The following is a 13,249-nucleotide window of genomic DNA, read 5'->3' as shown; positions in this document are numbered from 1 at the left end:
TTGGTGTCTGCTCCAACCACCCAGGCCCCTCCCATGGTCTCTCCAGCTAAACCTCATCATTGAGTTACCTCGATGCCCTCTGACAGGACTGGCATCTTAAAATAGTCTATTTAGTAAATTGTTTTTGTAGCCAGATGGTGGTGGCGCACACTTTTAATCCCATCACTCAGGAGACAGAGGAAGGAGGATCTCAGTGAGTTTGAGGACAGCCTGGTCTACAAAGAAAGTGCCAGTATTGTTACCCAGAGAAACTCTGTCTCAAAAAAAAAGTTTTTGGTTGATTCTACTTAAAACTCTGTGTGAATTTTGCTTTCTTATTTTTGGGGGGTTTTTAGTATTTAAATCTAGTTTAGTATTTATGGTTAAACAATTGCTACATTAATATTAATTAATATACCACAAATGTAATTAGATTAAGTGGCTCGTACATACAATCTACTGTCTCTAAGTAGTTTTATTAATTTTTTCCAAAATTAATGTGATAATACATCAACATCTGCATAGTTTACCAAAATAACTCCCATCTGGAACATGAGCAAGCAGCTAAATAAATTCACAGGAAGATGGTTAAAATAATTCACCATCTTATGGTGCCTAGTTATTGCTCAGAAAAGGTGGGACCTCTAAAATAAATCAATGAACTTTGAAAGATTAGAGGAGCAAGACATTTTAGCAAAAAGGGTGTTTTTTTCTTGTTTGTTTGCTTATTTCTTTGTTTTCAAAAAGAACATGAAATTGGGTGGGAAGGGGCAGTTTATAGATGAGCTAAGGGAAGGAAAAGAATTTGATCAAAATAAATTACATGAGGTGTTTTTTTTTTTTTTTTTTTAAGAAAGAAAATTTGACAAGTTCTAAGGAAAACTCTTTCTGTAAAGAAGTGTTTCTCGAAGTAATATCTGTAGATGAGCTGTGTCAGAATCACCCATGCAGCTTGTGACACCAATGCTCATCACTAATCAGGATCTGGTTATTTAGAATCTCTGGGATATTGTTTTCAAGAACCCGTTTTCTAAACACACTATTATTTTATGTGAATTAAGTTTTGAGGGGCACTGCACTAAACAGGAATGTAGAATACCTTCAGTTATTAGGAATAGTGGAGCCAAGAAATGTTTTTAAGATTTGGAACATAGCAGAATCATAAAGGTCAGTTCTCCATGTCCCCCCCCCAAAAAAAAAAGACAATTGAAGGAAGATATGTCAAGAAATGTCAGTTATGCTTTTTTTTTTCATATCCTTGGCTAAATTTTGGTTAGATTTTGACTGAGAGCACTAAGAATTGCTCAAGGGGAGCCATTTCAATGCTTATATTGATAATATGAGCTTTAAGTTTCATCATCCGGCAACTACCCTCTGGTAAGTCCTCTGTAAATAGTATTAATTATCTCATTCATCTCTTTATATGCAACATCTCACAAAGTGCCTAATATATATTTATTGACAACAATTGAATTGATGAGAATTCTGCTAAACCCATCATTTCATGCAAATTTCCCAGCAATCAGATGGAAACATTCCAGTACTCCCTTTCAAATAGATCATGATAAGGAACATATTGATTTTATTTATTTCCAATAAAATATTAAACTATAATTTTCCCTTCAAGGGATTTTTATTTGAGCTATTTGGAGCTTAGAATAAATTTTAAAAATTAATGAAAAGTGTGTAGAGGGAAAGGAGAAAAATCAGAAAAAATAAAGTAGCAGAGATGTGTTTCCTGTTTGGAAATCTGTCTTAGTATGTGTCAACAAAATGCAAAGCTCCTGCTTACTCTGGGTAAAGTTTGGTCTACCCTTGTGTAAAGGTGTGTGTAGTTTTGTTACCCCTTTGTGTTATGAAGTGCTTTGAAAGAAAATGGGCTCCATAGGTTCATAGGGAGAGGAACTGTTGGGAAGGATGCCCTTGTTGGAGTAGTTGTGGCCTTGTTAGAGGAAGAGTGTCATTAGAGGCAAACATTGAGGTCTTAGATGTTCAAGCCAGGTTCAGTGTCTCTCTCTTTCTGCTGCCTGCTGATGTGGATGTAGAACTCTCAGCTCCTTCTCCAGCACCATGTCTACCTGCACACATCCATGCAATGTGCCATGAGGATAATGAACTAAACCTCTGAAACTGTAAGTTGGCTCCAATTAAACATTTTCCATTATAAGAGTTTCCATGGTCATGGTGTCTGTTCATAGGAATAGAAGAAACCCTAACTAAGACAGATTTTGTTCCCTTTATGAGTTTTTTCCTTCTACCACCCAGTATGAGGCACTCCTTTATTCAATATCTCTTGTCCTCTCTTGAACTTACAGATTCTGTCTGGATAGATTCCTGCTTTGTATTTTAACTTCTGAAAATATCCATTACATTTCACTGACTCACATTCTGCTCTTGCCTTCAATTTAGGGCCGTCCCATGTACATTTTCCAAGTGGTCCATTAAAGGAAAAGGGAAATTAAAGACAAGCCTAAGTTTTTCTTCTAAATATCAAGTACTGTTGAGCAGTAATTTCTGATGAACTGGAGTCAAATGCCAGTCCTAAATCAAAGTCACCTCCCTGCCCTGCCCCACACATCTATGCGCCATTCAGGTTCCACCATCACTCCCTGTTGCTACCCTTCTCTCTGTCCTCTGTCTTCTCTGGATGGGTTTGGCAGGGAAGCGAGAGAACTGTGTGAATGCAGACTAGGCATGGAATTTATAACTTTGTCCTTGTCACTTTTCCTTTGACACATCTCACCTCCAAAACTCAAACAGAGCCAGCTGCTTCAAGATGCAGACAACATCATTTTTCTAAAACTACATTGCCAGGCAATCATAGCTTACAAACTAGTTTGAAGTATACAAACTCACCTTACTCAGCTGGATCAGATAAGTTACAAGTCAGCAGACTCAGCATATTAAGTTGGGGATTGCTGAGAGCTTCCAGGAAGCTTTGCACTGTCTTCTCAATTACACTCTCTGAGCAGGACAGTTGCTTTTGTATCTCAATCATTTGAATTGTTCTTTGTCATTACTCATAAGCTTAATTCTTTCATTTTAATATCAGACCATCTCTTTCAAAGAATTTGCAATAATGAATATGGCCAGCTCTTTGGAAGAACATTGGAAAACTGAGGGCCAAAATGTCAGTATGATCAGATTACAAATGTGCTACCTTAATGGCCAGATACTCAGTCTAGAGGACAAATCCAAAACAAACTACATCATACTACAAGACACACCATTTCCATATACATATAAATAAACAGGTTTTTATGGCAATTAAACTAAAGTATGGAGGGTAAAGTTAATCTCTCCAGTCCAAAAAGGAGGAGGATGGTCATTGCACAAGAAAAAACATTTAGAAATGACATAGCCACACAAAGAAACATGCTCTGGTTCAGGTAAGCAGGAGTCATCCAGGGTGGATGAAGTATAGGGCAGAAATAAAGAAATGGGGAAAGATAACTCTGATAATAAAGATGGAAATGCAATGCTAAAAATGTGTACAGACTTTCTATGCAAGCATTTCTGTGAGACTAAGTTCAGGGAATACAAATAGAAAATTCTACTGTTCATTTGTGCCTGTGGAGACATAAGAAAAGGAAAATAGATTTGGTGTTTGCTTGGGAGATGGGGTCTTGATTCTCTCCAGAAGGTGCTGAATAAGTTAAAAGGGAATGAGAATCTTGGATGGCTGCAAGTCTTCAGGCATCACTGAGGAAACAAGAGAGTTTACTGCTAATTAAGACTGAGAAGTGTTATAGAATATTTGTTTACACTATGTGAAGATTTGTCACCGTGATTGGTTTAATAAAGAGCTGAATGGCCAATAGCTAGACAGCAGAGAATAGGCAGGATTTCTGGGGAGAAAAAGAACTCTGGGAAGAAGATACATGGAAGGATACCAGTGAGATGCAGAGCAAGTTGGATATATTATACAGAGAGAGGTAACCAAACCACTTGGCAGAATGTAGATTAATAGAATCAGGATGATTTGATTTATAAGAGCTAGTTGGGGACAAGCTTAAGCTAAAGGCCAAGCTTTCATAATTAACATTAAATCTCCGTGTCATTATTGGGAAGCTAGTGGTTCCACAAAGGAAAGTCAGGCTAATTGAGAAAGCTTGCTACAGGGAATTTTACAAATACAAATGTTTTTTGGAAGAGATAACAATTAGGTGTATTGTTAGAGAAAAAAAAAATCAAGATTTTTCCTAAGATGTTAGACATCTTTCTGGAAATTTTTATTAGAAAAATTAGAACCCTAAAAAAAGTAATGTTGGGATATTTGATTGTAAATCATCCATCCTTGTTTATAAAGCTATGGAGCAAATGGGGAGCTGAGTAGGAAGGAAGTTGACAAGAAAGTCAGGGCCATGTCTACTTTTAAGTACTGCACAGTTAATTTCTCTCAAACTTCCTAACCCTGTTGTCACATCTTTCTGATGGACTCAGAACACATTGCAGAGATGGGTGTGGTGGTGCTCACCCCTAATTCTAGGCCTTAGGGGGATGAGGCATGAAGATGGCAACTAGGAAGGTAGCTTGGGGAGGTCCTATCCTAGAAAAGGAAAAAAAAATAAGAAAACCAAAAACACACAGTCCTTACAGAGTAGAAGTTTAATGTACACCCACTAGAACAGGTAGTCTTGAAACATATTGGAAGAAAGATAAACTGACAAGAAGATTAAGTGCATGAAATTCTATGTTCTAGTTGAGTAAGATCAAAAGGAGTGCATTAGATTTGACAAATTGTATTTTAACTGGCGGTATTTTTAAAGAAAATGATTTCAGAGGACTTGTGTGAGAATGTGGATCCTTGGTGGATTTATGGTTAGGACAGAACCACTGGCAACATTCGGGAAAATTTGGAAGATTAAGGTAGGTATGATCCACACAGGGTGACTTGAAAGAGAGGAGCTTTATACTTGACATAAAGACTTGCCTGTGAGGGAAATGGCAAGGTATTCAGAAGGAGCCAGAAGTGAACTCTATGGCGATAGATAATTAAGAATGGGGCTACACTTCACACTGGTTAGACTTGTTCATAGCCTTACTTTCCATTATGTACACAATCATGTATACATGCAGCTACATGTCACCTGCTACGTGCATGGCAGATATTTCCTCATCAAGTAATTAGGGATTGAATGATGAACAGTTAATGCTGAGGCAGGAGAGAAGCCAACATTTGCTACCCATACGTTCCATTTGAAGAAGTATCAGGGACAATATTGGGGTTAGAGAATTAAACCTGGCAAGCTATGAAAGGTGCTTTTTCTTTCGATCATGTGCTTACATTGAGGACACTATCATCTCTGTGATGCTCCCAAAGCACAGCAATATAAAATGTGCCTCTCCGAAATTCAGAGCCCAGTGCATTCTGTTGGGTTTCTTGATGACTGGGGATGTTTTAGTGGAAGGGAGCTGTGACATTCTCAATCACTGTGCAGTGCAGTATTATCACAGGCAGAGCCTGGTTTCCTGGCCTTGCTTCTCCTTTAGCTTTGAGACAATCAGCTCATGACCCCAAACAGGAGACACACGGCCCCAGCAGCTTCAAATGTTATTCCTCATGAAGTCACCCAGGCCCCTTTAAAATCCTGTTGGAGGAATTGATTCGGTGGCCTTCTGCAGCTGTGAATCCAACAGGTTAAAGCTACATCTTGTGGAAAGTGTTCATTTATTCTAAATTTACCACCCGCTAATGCCGCGGAGTGACCCCTTGTTCTCTTCAGCAACAGAGGAAAAGCCAGAGAAAGCCTCAGCCCAGCTCAGGTGAGCCCAATACAACAGTGTTTTCCTGTTCTTGTTCTCTTCTATTTGTAGGTAAATAAGCATCCAAGCTCCTGTCTGGGAAACGCAGCCCAAACTCCCACCACCTTGTCAAACTCTTCAAGGGAAACATTATTGCCTTAATTGCTTAAGCCCAATTTGCATAATATGGAGTTCTGACAGCCACAAAAAACAGGGATGCAAAAAGGAGATTAACAAGTGAGGCGCAAGCTCAGCCAGCCCTGTGCAGTTTGAAAATGAGAGCAGGGAAGAATTCATCGGATGGGTGGGTTCGCTGTTGAAGCCGCTCTCAGGCCCTCCTCCCACCCCTCCCTCTCTCCAACCCACCTTCAGGTTTGTTTGTTTTTCATTTGCATGCATTGGCTTCTGTTTGTGCCCTGACTGCTAATTGCCATTCCTACCACAGCTTCCTTCTGGGGCTCTGGTACAGCTCAGGCAGCACCAGCCATAGGGATTTCAAAACAGCCTTGGCTCTTTCCATAGAGTGCGTCCAAACATTCAGGATGTCAGCACTTCTCGGGAAGGCGGAGTGCTATCTTGCTCTTCTTTGTGTTTTTAGTGTCTTTTCCAAAAACCAAATGAATTTCTCATTGGAAGAATCACAGGTAGCCACCTCTTTCCTGTGATTCTCACCAGGACCTTCCTCCATTTGTCTGCCAGAAGGTCTCAAGGCACCCAAACTGAAATGAGCCAGGGAGAGTCTCTTGGAGCACATCAGTGGCTCCCTGTCTATACACTTTAATGATTCTCAATCTGTCAGTTGGGGTCAGTTGCCTATCAGCTATCCTGCATATCTACGTGGTGATTCATAATAGTGGCAAAACTGCAGTTATGCTGTACCAACGAAATAATTTTGTGGTTGAGGGTCACCACAACGTGAGGAACTGTGTTAAAGGGTCACAGCATTAGGAAGATGCTGTCCTGGGGCCTTATTTCTGTAAAAAGGAATTCCTTTTCCTAAAGCACCCATCTAAGAGAGAGCAGTGAATGCTGTGTGGTGGTGCCTTCCACCTTAGCAAAGGGAACTGTCAACATCTACAGACTCTTTTCTTCAACAACTAGACCTACACTCTCCTACATGAAGACTTCTGAGGCCATTGAAAATGGGAACCAAATGCGACTACAGCTTATCCTGAGTGCTCACTTTTGGTCTTTAATTACTTACTGTCAACACCAAAGGCACTTTCTGTTCAATGTTCAGAAAACAATTACTGTTCTATTTGGTGGTACAGACTGGCAAGCTAAGAAACTCACCTCCCCCCCCCCCTCCCAAGGGTTTCAGCGTGTCTCAGGACACTTGGTATTCCATGTCTGCCTTAGAGCCTATCTTTGCAACTTATGTATCAGTTCAGCAAGGACTGCTCTTGTTCCCCACACCTACCATGCCCTTCCATTTGCTTATCCTTGTATATATCCAATACTTACTGAAGAGATACCTACTCTAGAAAGCCTCTCCTATGTTGCTCTGTGTTCTCCTAACTTTTCCTTCCTTCAGCTTCCGAACCTCCAGTCCAGGATAAGTACCATGCAAGTTATACAAGAAGACGATGACACATCCTTTGATTGTTGCTGATGTACATAGACACAATTGATTTTGTGCACTGATTTTTGTATCCAGTGCTTTCCTACAGTATTTTATAGGTTATAATAGTCTACAAATTCTGTAATTTTATGTAAAGCATCACATTTTCTAAAAGAAATAAGAGCCTTATAACTAGCTTTGCAATGTTCAGATCCTCTCTTTCTTTTTCCCACCTTGCTGCCCTTGATTTACAAAGTGATGTTTAAAAATAATAAACAGGTACATCTTTTTGTCAAATGTCCCAAATATTTCATGTAAGCATCTTCCCAATTCCCAAATACCTTCTCTATTTTAAGGTATGTACTAATTTCAAATTCCTGAGGTGCCTTCACATAGAGTTCTCTAATCATTTTGAATGTGGGTGGTGATTTCAGCCAGTAAGGCTGGTGTCTGCAACTACACTATGACGTCAGGATATGTAGAAATGCATATTACAAGTAGGAAAGACTTTGATTCTGAAGAATGAAGATCAAGTTACAGTGGATACGAAAGAACAAGAAAGAGTAAGCTGTCCTTGAGCTCCGTAGAGTTTGATCCTTCATTTCAAATTGAACATATACATCTCAGATTTTGCTTTGTTTTGTTTTTTATTCTGGTTTGAGACTGAGTATATAGCCATGGCTGTCCTGAAACTTTCTGAGTATATCAGGATGACCTTAAACTTCGAGATCTGCCTTCCCCTGCCTCCCAAGTCTTAGGATTACAGGCATATGTCACCATGCTCTGCCAACATTTTTGGGATTAAGAAAATAAGAAAAAGCAATCTATTTAAAAGAAAACTGTTTAATATCCATTTGTCATTTGTGATAATGATGATGATCTGTAAGTATAACTTATGAAAACAAATAAGTAAACATGATTTCTATAGGTGAATGATTGAAGTCAGAAATTGAGTGATCAAAAAGTAGTATCATAAAGGAGATGAAATCAGCTTATCCAAAAGGTAATCAAACTTGTACCTTCACTGCCACATTAATCTCAACAGTCAAAATATATGATGAACCTAAGTGCCCATTAACAGAGGAATGGAGTTGTTTGAAAGGTTTTTTATATACATAGTGGAATACCAGTCAACCTTAAGGGGGAACTAAGTTGAGCATAAAACACCAATATCTCATGTTTTCAGTTACATGAGAGCTTTTACATTTTTTTTGTTTGTTTATTTTGTTGTCATGTCAAAGAAAAAGTGTAAAACAGGGATCATGATAAGCTTGGGAAAATATAGTAGAGGTTCAGAATTGAAACAAGTTTGGAAACCTCTAAAATAGTTACATGGGTGCCATATGATTGTATGTTTTATAGCACAGTAAGGTAACAATGTCACAGCAATCAAATATATATTTTATAAAGAACTGGAAAAGAAGAATTCAAAGCTTTTTAACAAAGACTGCTACATATTTAAGAAAAGGGAAATGCTAGTCACTCAGATTTGATCATTATACTTCATATGCATCTGTATAACTATCACACTGTGCTCTCTAAATACATGTAATTATTACATATACATTAAAGATAAGTATTGGGTCAGAATTTATATCACTTCCAAGATAGCTATGCCATCTTCTTGTCCTTAATAAATAAAATTTGAAGGATGAGAAGCAGCAAGGTGATAGGAGACACAGACTCCATAGGCTCAAACTGTCAGTGTTCTGATTGTGCCTCTGTACACCTAATAGAAGAGAGGAGTCGGGTTACTATCAGCTTCTCCTGGAGATAAAGACTAGGAAAAGAATGCTAAGGAAAGAGGCTTCCCCCCAACCCAGTGACACAGGATTTTATTGCTTGACACAGTTTGTTGAGCAGCCATGAGGCAATTCACAGTCTAGTACTTCTGGAAAATAATGAACCATGTGTGCTGTGATATCAAATAAATGGAGTTGAAATTGAGAGAATGCTTATGACCAGCCAATTGGAAAAAGGCACAAAGTTCAGTCCTAAGTGCAAAAGGAGTCGGGAGTGATGAGAGTTACATACTGGACACATTGTAAAGATGCCACAGGTAGAGGAGGTTTATTGGTTTTCTTTTATGGCAATACTATCATATTCTCTGATGGAGATCAAAATAAAAGGAAATCTCCAATTCTAAACAAAATAGTGCTGGCACTAATTGAGAAAGGAGTCTATGCAGGCTGACATCCTTCTGAGAGCATTCAATTTGCAATTTCACTTTCACCATTTACTCCATTAAGACAGAGATTTAATTTACAGAATCTTGTTTAGGGCCACAGTAAAACTTCAAAGAAACAACAGAAGTGAAAATGAGCTTCAAAGATACCCTTCCGGGTTGATTAGCTACTACAAATGCATATTTAAACATTCAATGACCACCTAACTAATGTTTAAAGCTCATAAAAAAGAACATAAACACAGGTTCCCATGTTGTAAATTAATGTAAGCGCTTGTTCCTTGCAATATACTTCAGTCCACAGGAAGAGTGCAAAGATGTTTGCATGGGCCTGGGTGATGGGTACAGGGTACAGAGACTTCAGGAAAGGGATTCCTTACCTCTTTTCCCCTACACTTGATTCCGTTACTGTAATAAAAGTCTAACCAGCATATAGAATCCATGCACTGTTCATCTTCTCACTAAAGACTAGAATGCTCACTAATGAACAAAAGGACAAAGAAAAATGGAATAAATACAATGGGATATCATTTAGCATTTAATAAATTTAGTCATGTATTTATTAATTATGTGTGTGCACATATGAGTGAAGGCATTTGCAAAGGCCAGAAGAGGGTATCAGATCTCCTGAGTTAGAGTTACAGGTGGTTGTGAGCCATTCTAAGTGGAAACTGGGTACTTATCTCAGGTCCCCTGAGAGAGAAGAGTGTGCTCTTAATCAGTAAGACATCTCTTCAGCTCTCTCATTGAACTACAAGAAAAAGATGTTATAATATGCAGAAACATGAATGAACTGGAAGGATATTTTGATAACTAAAAAACCCAGTTACAAAGTACAAAAACTACATGATGATCCTCATGAAAGAAATATAAAACAATCAAATTCACATAATCAAAGAGATGGACAATGGTGTCATGGGCTGGCACTATGGTGGCATGAGGAGTTACTGATCAAATGATATACAATGTCACTTAAGCAAGGTGAACAATCTGTAGTTATCTGGTGCATTATCCTGCATTTAGATTAATGCAGTTTATGCTTATCAGTTGTCTAAGAAGATTGTGTTCTTACCAGGATAAAATAATTTTTTAAAAAAGAAGATAGTGGAACATTGAAAACTATAAAGTTAAAAAAAAGAAAACTATAAAGTTCATACTGAAAAAAAGGAGGATAAAATTATTGATAAGCGAAGGACAAAGACCATGAGAATATGAATCTGTCCTTTAACTTTCTGTGAAATTTAATGGGAAATTATGAAATCAAATTATTTGCTAGAAACCATCATAATCAACTTGTTTAAGTGGTATTCAAGGTCATAGTCAAAGAGATCATCACAATTCAAAATATAATAATAACTTTGCTCCAGCCACAGTGGAAGAGGATCATTGATACCTCTATGAGAGCCTATATCTTGGCTGAAAACCCAGGAGTCCAGTTATATGTTGTGCCACAGTCCTAGGGTTTTCTATTTAGAATGGATGCTGTAATTTAAAGAATAAAGATGTGCCTTTAGAAAATATGAAGAAGCCAGCAGGGAAGAAGCACCACAGAGTCACCCCCATGCAGTAGAAAGAGTAATGAAAAGAGAAGAAATATTGAATCTCAATAGACTGTGACTAAACAATTTTAAAGTCTTAAAAAAGTTAGAAGGTAATAAAATAACAAAACTCTCCAGGATATATTAATAAAAAGGGAACTTTAAAGTGATTCTCTGGGTTGTCTTTATTTATTTGTCTATCCCTTCATTTAGTAAATGTTTTTAAAAGAACTTGGTACCTACAAGACAATATAGAAGATACATAGGAGATGGATAGATCAAAACTAGGGGACATTATTTTTGTCTTCAAAAGTTTATGAAATGTATTTACCAAAAATGAATAAGAAAACAACTAGTAGACACAGTGTTGAGGGTTGACTCTGGTTAACTGTTGAGATATTTTATAATAATCACTCTTCCCTAGATTTGTAATAGACCATAGGTAGTCACTGGTCACCTGAAGAATACTGTATCTCAGCAATTATGAGTCTAAATGAGATGGAACCTAACAGATTTAACATGCGTGCTAGTGACAGCATGTGTCCACGCTTGCCCAGAAAAATATTGTGCATCTGTTTGCCTTTGGTGCCTTTTTCATAGCTGGTTGCTCTTAGGAAGCAAGAGAGAAAAGGATCACTCTTATCCAGGGATGGAAGCCATTGGCCCAAGATCAAACACACTTTGATGAAGACTGCCTACATTTGAACATTCCCCGAGAGAGAACAGACTTTGACTGCGCATCAGCCTCTTCTGTGATTCTTTGTTTTGATTTTTTTTCCCAGGTACATTGTTACTGACTCCTATCCTGAATTCTGATTCTGCTACCCAGCAGTCCTGTGTCTTTAGAGATGCTTCCTGGAGTGGACTAAGCTAAAGACAATGGGCAGGAACTTTCCTGAGGATGGACAGGAATGTGTAGTAGTCTGGATAAAAGATGAGAGTAGGGATAACTGAGTAGATTATTGCAAAAAAAAAGGGGGGGTTGCTTTTATTTCCATTGTTACCATAAGGTTCCTAAGATAAAAATACCTAAAGGGAAGAAACAGGTTACTCATTTGCTCATTGTTTTAGTTGGTTAAGTCCATCAACAGCCGGCTCCAGGGACAACATATTCCCTTAAAAGGTACATCACCAGTGAGCTACTTCCTTTAGCCAGACACACCTTGTTTCCTCTATTTCTTGAATGCCATCACTTTATGAATCCACAGATTGATTTGCCCACTGGATAAGGTGCAGTCCTCATGATTCAATCAGTCCTCAATAATAGACTCTGTTAACTGGGACCCAGCTTTTAATATGAGTTGGGGAGGGGGATACTTTATATCCACCCCGTAGCAGAGAATATTAAGAAAGCAGTGAAGGGCAAAGCTCATAGATTCTTCCTCAGAAGATTCTTCCTCAGATGAATCTGAAATCCACATCCATAACCTCTCACCAGTTTTTCAGGTGTTATTCATGTAAATGGCAGAGAAATAAGATTCACCTTCTACAACATAGCATCTTTTACATTTCTGTTTGTCATTCTTCCTTTAGTCCTTTTAATTTTCAAGTAAACATCCTTGGGAAATTTTACCCTCACTTCCTGGGACATCCAGGCTCATCTCCATCTTGACTGTTCTGTGTTGGATCTTGTTTAGTTTTACTGAAACTTCTATGCTAAGTCTACTCTGAAGAGAGCAGAGAATAAGAGTGACATTCTACTCTGATAATAAAACATAAAATCAAGATTAGTTTATTTAATTTATTTGGCCATACTGCTTTAGTATATAGAATCAATCACTCTTACACCTTGTAGAGGATGATAAATAAATGCAGAATCCTGAAATTTAAAAAAAAAAAAGTTTTTAAAATGGCATATCATTATATACAAGAAGCAAAGAAGGTAGAGATTCAAAGAAGCTGTTTAGACAAATTAGCAAGCAAGGCAATGAATTGGATGTGAATAGTCAAAAGGAAAAGCACTTGACTAAAATAACTATGAGTTTAAAACAGGAAATTTCAGAAGTGTGGGAGATGAGGTATTAGAAAGGGTGGAAATTATTTCAGTTCTGTTGAAATATTCCCAGCTAGTTTCTGCTTTGCTTGATGGGGAGAGGAGAAAAATGACTTTGGAAGTAGATCGTGCTTAGATGCGAAATGGGACAGGAAGAAGGATGCTGGGTCTTATGTACTGTTCACAGCCATGATGGAGGAAGAACAGATGGTTCAGCGGTTAAGATAAGCACTTAACGTGAGGCTGTT

The 13,249-nt window shown here is 38.0% G+C and overlaps 1 protein-coding gene across 2 annotated transcripts in view; it reads right to left on the bottom strand.

The window, feature by feature from the left end:
• The window catches only part of LOC118593783 (limbic system associated membrane protein), a 621,381-nt gene that overhangs the window by 389,222 nt on the left and 218,910 nt on the right, over positions 1-13,249 (bottom strand). The gene's annotated exons all lie outside the window — the stretch shown is intronic.

This window comes from Onychomys torridus, chromosome 12, assembly GCF_903995425.1.
Source record: "Onychomys torridus chromosome 12, mOncTor1.1, whole genome shotgun sequence".
Lineage (NCBI taxonomy): Eukaryota > Metazoa > Chordata > Mammalia > Rodentia > Cricetidae > Onychomys > Onychomys torridus.
Note: the sequence above shows the minus strand (reverse complement) of the source record. Positions and strands in the feature narration are given on the sequence as shown.